Raw genomic sequence first — 7,964 nt, forward strand, 5'->3', positions numbered from 1 at the left:
CGCGAGCGAGCGGCGCCACTTGGCGAGGACCGCCCCCCCTCTACTCCCCCGCCTCCGGCGCCGCGCGCAGCTCCAACGGGCGGCGCCGTGCGCGCCTGCGCACACTGGGGTGGGGGTTCTTCGCGGGTCTGACCCGGCACGTGAAGGGCGCTGCGTGACGCAGGGATGGGGGTGGGGGGGTACTTTCCGAACGCGCCCCTGCTATTGATTCTGCTTAGGGGGCTGGAAGGCGGAGTGGTGTGACGTATGACGGGAGGGGAGGAGGGGCGCATGCGCGCTGCCGCCTTCCCACACGCTTGTATTAGTGCGCGAGCGGGAAGGGGGCAGTTCGCATGCGCGCCGCGAAAGCGGTGCGATTGGCAGCCTTTAAAGCGGCGGGGGAGGTTACAGGCCGGCCGGGAGGTAGAGGGGGGTAGCCCCTTCCCACGCGGCCCCTCCCCCGTCAGGTGGTTGTGGGGGGGTCCCGCGCCCCGCTGGGCTGAAGGGCTGCAAGCCTCGGGCCTCTTCTGCTTGCGTCTGACCAAAAAAAAAAAAAGGCGTAGCCGTTCCTGAATTTTTCTCCCGTCCCAATGCCCACCTACTTGACAGGACGGGTAAAAGGCCACTTGCAAGCTCCTTAGTCAAGGAGGAGTTAGGCTAGGCATGGGCAAAATACAGCCCACGGGCCAGATGCACCCAGGATGCCTAGGTCCTGCATATGAAATTATCATATTGGAAGCCTGAAAGGGTCAGATTTGCTGAAAAACTATGCAAATACACATGCGAATAAGCTGTCGTCTTCACTTTATGTTGTTTGCTGTAACTTGCCGATGAGGGAGTTAGTGAGAACTGGGTCAAAGTTGAAGCGTTCCTTTATTTTGAGGCAAGCCATCACAAGAAAGTGCTGATAGCAAACCCCAAAGTTAGTTAAGACTCCCTGAGAATGACTTGAGTTTTGCATAGGCTACATGGACACACTGCCTTGAAAATAATAGTACATTTTACTGGGTCATTTTCACTGACATCCCTCTACACTTTTAGCTTCTCTCCTCAGAGCCTCAGCCCAGCAGAGACCTCCTGTGCCTGAAGAAGGGCGACTGTGCCTGAAAGCTTGCTAAGACCTTTTTTCTAACTACTCAGTTGATCTAATAAAAGATATCACATCTACCCTCAGGAAAGAACCTTGCCTGCCCAGTACACGTTGAACACTTACTATTCTTGATCGTACATTGTACAAGAGCTGAAATCATTGTACAGATATAATTATCGTACACCTTGCCACACTGCAGCCAACTGATTGGATTTGGCCTGTAGTGCTCTTCATGGGGCTGAGCCCACCCGTGCCCATCCAGGGCGGCCCATGCCATGCTCCCACGCACACCCATTAAGGCACGGTCCCGGCCAGCGCACACAGCTTCCTCATGGGGCTGCTCCCACTGCTGCTGCCGCAGCCACCTATATGCTGCTCAGCTCCCACTGCCTCCAACAACTCCTCCTGCCCCTGCTGTGCTGGGCGGCAATTAGCATAGGGAAGCTGTGGGGACATGGCAGGCACAATATGCCCAGCTAGGAGTGGGGAAAGCTGCAGCCAGGTGGTTCCTGCCCCAGGGTGTGGGGGCTCCAGCTCCAGTTCCTGGCCTCCTTCCACCTGCTCTGCCCACCCAGTGCAAAGAGCAGCCACCTGCAGGCAGCTGAGCATGTGGAAGGTGGCTGGGAGCTGGAGCCCTGCAGGCTGGGACAGGAGCCACCCAACTGCAGCCTCCCCCATGCCTGGAGTGGCACAGCAGGTGCAGAAGGAGGAGCTGCTGGAGGCAGAGGGAGCCAAGCAGTACCCAGGCAACTGCAGGAACAGCCCTACTGACAACCTGTGCACTGGCCAGGGCTGGGCAGTGCCATCAATGGGTGTGAGCAGGAGTGTAGAGCAGGTGGGGCTCAGCCCCATGTAGAGTACCATGGGGGCAGCCATGGGCTGGATGGGGGGGTGGGGGAGGAGAACACACCTGCATCACCAGGGGCAGGCAAAAGAAGGCCAGATCTGGCCTGCCAGGCACTTCTATCCGACCCACAGCATCCACCAATGAATTTTATCCCACCCAGCCCTTCCACCCATGTAGGTGGGAGCGAGGCACCCATGTATACACATGCCCCCAAAATACCGTACTGCACCTCACTCCCATCCTCATGGGTGGAAGGGCCTGGCCAGCACACAGCTTCCAGGCAGGGCTGCTGCTGCCACTGCTGCAGCGACTAGGGACCTGCCCAGCTTCCCAGTCATCCTGCTTGCTCCAGGCACCAGGTAGGGAAGTGGCGGGAGTGGAGGCAAAGCTGCAGCTGGGCAGGAGTGTGGGGCTGGAGCTGGCGGCAGCGTGGAGCCTGCACCCAGAGAGGGGACAGCAGCACAGAGCTCGGGTGGGCAGCATGTGGGTGTGAGGGAGGGTGGGGGGGTAAGGGAACCTCCCATGTTCCACTCATGGTGCACAGCCCCAGCAGGTGGCAGCAGCAGCAGGCAGGGGTGCTCATGCCGGCACAGGGACTGGTGCCCAGCAGCATGTGGTCCTAGCCAGCACTGCACATCACGGTGATGAGCGCGACCCCTGCCAGGCCATCTCTATCGCCGGTGTTCCCCACCACACACACACAGCCTGGCACAGGAAGGAACCCCCGCTCCTTATGAGGCTTCCCGCCTGTGCTGTGCAACTGTGAGGCCTGCAGGTGCACGATGTGGAGCACCAGCAATAGAGACAGCCTGGTGCAGACTGCGCCACTTGCCACAATGTGCAGTGCTGGCTGGAGCCAGAGGCCGCCAGGCACCAGCGCCTCCACCAGGCATGGGAGCCCTGAGCGCCCCTGCCTGCTGCTGCACCATGGCAGGAGTGTAGGGTGGGAATCCCCATGCCCCCCACACCTTCCCACATATACACACCCTCAACATACCCTATACCCCCACACACAGCCACACCTGCACAACTTCCCCACACACACCTCTCACACCCCACCATACACACAATATACAAGACTAAGAATGTATTTTTTAGTTATTATGCAATCCCCTCCATCTACAGTACACAAACCCAAATCATGACAAAAGTATTCCTTATAATAAAATTCATATATGTTATAGTAGGTGTTAGACTTTTAGTGTACAATTTGGTTTTTTTCTGGTTCTAAGATGGCAATGCCCCCCCACCTCCAAAAAGGAATATTTCCAGGAGGCAAGGGGAGGGACTTCTAGTGGAAAGCTCAGGGGTCAAGGGTCAGGGGTGGAACATCTGGTCCCAAGATGGCAATGGGGTGGGGGGGCAGCAAATTCCAAGGGGAGGGGCTACCCATGCAGCCCTTGAAAGCTCACTAAACTTTGTTAAACAGCCCGCCTCCCAAAATAATTGCCCACCTCTGTGCATCATGCCCCCCCTGGAGGGAGGTCCACTGCATGTTCCTCCTGTCCCTACTCCCTTCCCTTCCCCCCCACCCCCAGCCAGCTCCTGGGACCTAGCATGCGGGCAGTCTCCAGTGCACACACATGCGCGCGCACACAGGTGCACACACACCCCAGACACACACATAATAAGAGTAAGGCTTTATTTTGAGCTGTTATGCAGTCACCTCTATATACACTACTCAAAAAAAATCAGAACAGAAATATTTTTTGAAATAACATTAAAATATAGTAGATATTTGATTTTCAATATAGGATTTTTTTATCTATAATTTGTTGAAATGCTATCGTATGAAATACTTTGCGTGTGCAATCCTTGACAACTCACCAACACTCGGTAAGTGACCCGCCACCCAAAATAATTGCCTACCCCTGAATTAGGCTGAACGTCGCCCTGTTCAGTAACGTTCGTTACATACAATATTAGTTCTGTTCCCAGAGAGGGGATAGCAAAGCTGAAATCTCAATTTCTTCATTTAGATTCTTCAGTAGTATGCCACCTATATTCAAAGCATGGCTGTTAGAGGTGCATATCTACCCTGCCTTCTCCCTTTCATAGCCTAACTAAATAAGATATGTATAGTACAGGCTTTCATGAACCCACATTCACTTCATCAAATTCTGTGAAAGTCAAACAAGAAGCAGAGTATGAAGTGATAAGCTTAAAAATTAAGTAAGTTTTTTTGCAAATGTCTAATTGGTCTAATAAAAGATACCACACTGACTGCTGGATGTTGTCAGCATTCTGGTATTGCTGCACACTATGAACTAGTGCGTTAAGGACACATAATTTTACACATTAGACAGAATACCACTGTGCAACAAGTGTAGGAAAAAACAATTTGCACAATTACCTATTGCAATCTAAGAGAAAAGAGCATAATGCTGCCCACTCTGAAAGTCAACAAGAGAATTAACAGTATCTTATAATTAGTGATATTGAAGACATGGCGGGGAAGCGGAACAGAGGACACAATCATTTACATATTCATCTTGAAGGGCAATTAATCTTGATTGACCCAGGGCAAAATTGATACTTCACGGGTACTTCAAGTGCGACAATGAGCCCATACATAGGATCCCAGAAAAAAATTCTTTGTCAGGTAAACCAGTACTCTGGGTTTACTCTATGTGAGACCCACTGTCTGAAATTTTAGCCAAGAAAATGAGATCGACATCCTCTCCAAAACTTTATCTGCCAATATTGGCACCACCTTGATCCATTTTATCCATTACAGAGCTAGGTATCATGTCAGATCTCCAGCCCTAAAATGCAAGACACTTCAGGCTGTGCCTTTGTTCACAGAAGCATTCCCATTGGTATTTTGGAAAGTTCTGTGCAGGAAAGGAAAGGACAAGGAAGAGAAAAAAGATAGGAGCTTTCTTGCTCTTGCACTGTTTAGGTCTTTTGGGGGGGAGGGGGAGGAGAGGATTGCCCGTGAAATTTGGCAAGAGGAGAGAAATTAATTAAACAAGGCTTCACTCGAATTAGTATTGAACCTACTGCCATGTTTCACCGGTCTCTTACATCATTTACAATAATATTTACTGATGAACAGGATTTATTTATTTTTAATTGAAAACATTAGGGGAGAAAAAGATCAAGAAAATAGTCTCTCCACCTTCCACCTAAGTCTTCCTCCTGGCAGCCTTCCCAGGAAAAAACCCATTCCACATTTCCTTTCCTTCTGTTTCCTGTGGTTCATCAAATTAGGGTGGCCTGATAAATCTTAAACATGGATTCACTTTCAGTAATGAAGTCAAAGCATGAAGCTTTTTATAAATAACTAGTGTCTCTGTAGGTATTTTTATGGTAGCTCTATCTTATATGAATACTGTACTGCACTGGAGTCTCTTAGTTCTTTTATTATTACCACATGGCAGTGTCCCTACAATCATGCCATGCCAGATTAGCATAGTTCAGTCACCTGGAATGTTGTTTACCTGCATTTTCCATACAAAAACATCCTTTCAGTTTCCTAAGGAGTTCCTGTAATGTATAGCTTCTTATAGTTCATGCTGCACTGGTAGAATTGTTAAGTGTGTAGTCAGTGTCTTGCAGGTTTTTCTTTACAGGGCCTGTAAGGAACCATGCACACAGGTCAGTGTCACTCTGCATCATACCCAGCAAGAGCTGAGAATGAAGTGCTATATGGGCCAGATTCACCTTGGGCATGTCAGTGGGGAAAAGGAGGAGGCAGCAAGGGAAGGGAAAACAAAATCTGAGTAGGGATGGAAAAAGGGGTAGAAGTTCCCAGGGAGTAGGAAAAAAGAGTGTAAAATAACCTGTCTGTATCCAGTTGGAGCAGTAAATAGTACAGATTAGAATAATGTAGTAGCAAATTAAGGCCAGTTATCACATATAAATGTTTTAAATTGGCAAGGTTCTTTGGGTAGATGTGATCTCTTTTATTAAACCAACTGAGTAGTTGAGAAAAGGTCCCTTGCAAGCATTCGGGCGCAATCACCCTTCTCTTTATATAAAAAGTTGTGTACCTTTTGAAATATTTTGATAGTAGACTATCTGGAAATGAACAAATAAAGAATCTTGATAGTTTTCAGCTTCCGTGTAATCCTGCATAGATCTCACCATCACCAATCTGATTTATGCTAGCCATTGGGCGTTAATATTGAGTCAACTTTATAACTTTATAACGTCACATTTTCTAATGTACCTTTAACATTATACCTATCTATTTTAAGAAACAATGTACCTATAACTTTTTTTAAGTTAATCCAACCTGTTTCAGTTGCTGTAGTTAAAAGTATAGTCTTTTAAAGTTATGGATATTTTCTTCTAATTGAAGCTTTCTTGCTATATTTAAAAGTATAATCTTAAAAATAAAGAGTATTTTATGTAACAAATAATATAACCAGCAACATATTTCCACCATAGACTGAAAGAGGAGGTCAGGCTAAGACTGAGGAGGAGGACCTAAATCAGGTTTGGTGATGGCAAATTAGAGATTAGATGACACAGAATTGATTTCCAGAAATTCCAATACAGATTTCTCTTTAGGAGGCCAGTATTTTGGTAAGGCTTAATGCTGGGCTGGTTGTTGCTAAACACAACTGAGGCACTTTCAACCTCAAATTTATTGTTTGTGAATAGATTAAGCAAGTAGCACTTTAACATGGAAATACTAATTCACACATTAGCAGACCCAAACTGTACAGGTACATGCTTGTTGATTTGTACTATGATTTATTAGTGACGTATTATCTGCGCTTCATGCTGTAAATGTAAGTGACAGCAGTCCTTACCCACAAAGAGTTTATCTTGTATGTAGCCAGACATAGCCATTTGTAAAACTTTTAGGCAAAGCATAGGTGTTGGTATTTATTAGTGTAGTTTGGTAATAAAGTATTGTTTGTCAATCTGAAAACATGACAAAATATTATTTCATGTTGCATAGTCCTTGATAGGTATTGTTCCTTCTGAGTAATTCTTTGTAAATTCTTTATAAATACTGTATTTACCTTTGTTAAATACAGAATGTCTTTTTATACAAGTTAAAAAATGGAAGACGAAATCATAGGATCATAGAAAAGAAGGGCTGGATGGGACCTTCAGAGGTCACCTAGTCCAGCCTCCCTGCCAGGTTCATCCCTACCCAAAGCATCCTATACAAATCAATTGTCCAGTTTGTTAGTAAAACTACACAGTCAACCCTGACACAACCACAGAGTTTAACACCCTAACCTGCTACAGATAAAACAGGGCAACAATGCTGGCCAATGTTCTACTGCTGTGACAGTCGTTAAAATACGATCGAGCAATGCAAGGAAGAGGGCCATGCCCCCCACTCCAAAGGAAGGCAAAACTTCCCACAATCTGACCATGGAGTAAAATTCCTCCCTGACCCTAGGTCCAACCCTGAGTGGAGGGTTAAAACACTCTAGCCAGGACCCTCCAGATTTGTTTCAACCAGGAGCATTGGCACACCCAAATCAAAATCCTCAGCACTAGCTGCAGTGTTTTGGAGGAATGAGGGAAGAAAAACACCCTGTCATATGTATCAACAGGAAAGGGGAAAAAATCCTTCCTGGCCCCATGTGGCAAACAGCAAAGCCCAGAAGCATAGAGTGTACCCGTAATAAAGCACAGGCATAGCTACTCCTAAAACATCCCTGACTAATGCCTGCCCAACCGCTTGAACACCTCCAATTATGGAGAGTCCACAACTTCCCTAGGCAATCTATTCTATTGCCTCACAGTTCTAACAGTGATGAAGTTTTTCCTGATTGCTGCAACTCCAAGCCATTGGTCTGTGTTTTCTCTCTGCAGCAAGAAAGAGATTGTATTTACCTGAATCCAAGAAAACTTCAAATTTAAGATAGCCCCCTCCCTCAATACTTAGAATCTATACCTGGACAATTTATTAATTTGTCATAATTTTTTCATGAATAAAATCCAGTTATTGCATGGGGGGTTGTCTCAAAGTGTAATACCTTGCATTTGTCAGCATTAGACTTCAAGATTCAGCCTGGTTTTGCAATCTCTTAAGATCCTTCTGAATCGTGCTCCAGTCCTTCAGCATGTTCACAG

At 47.1% G+C, this 7,964-nt stretch overlaps 1 protein-coding gene across 8 annotated transcripts in view; it reads right to left on the reverse strand.

Moving 5' to 3' along the window:
* Positions 1-6, reverse strand: part of QKI (QKI, KH domain containing RNA binding) — a 348,918-nt gene extending 348,912 nt beyond the window's left edge. For 5 of the 8 annotated variants that reach the window (XR_002099355.1, XM_019526797.1, XM_019526796.1 and 2 more), the window contains exon 1: positions 1-6. This exon is cut by the window's left edge and continues 159 nt beyond it. The gene's annotated coding sequence lies outside the window, so the exon portion shown is untranslated. The other 3 variants (XR_002099356.1, XM_019526800.1, XM_019526798.1) reach the window with 1 other exon arrangement.
* Positions 7-7,964: the final 7,958 nt, after the last annotated feature.

This window comes from Gavialis gangeticus, unplaced genomic scaffold (genome assembly GCF_001723915.1).
Source record: "Gavialis gangeticus isolate Ggan-Ray unplaced genomic scaffold, GavGan_comp1, whole genome shotgun sequence".
Lineage (NCBI taxonomy): Eukaryota > Metazoa > Chordata > Crocodylia > Gavialidae > Gavialis > Gavialis gangeticus.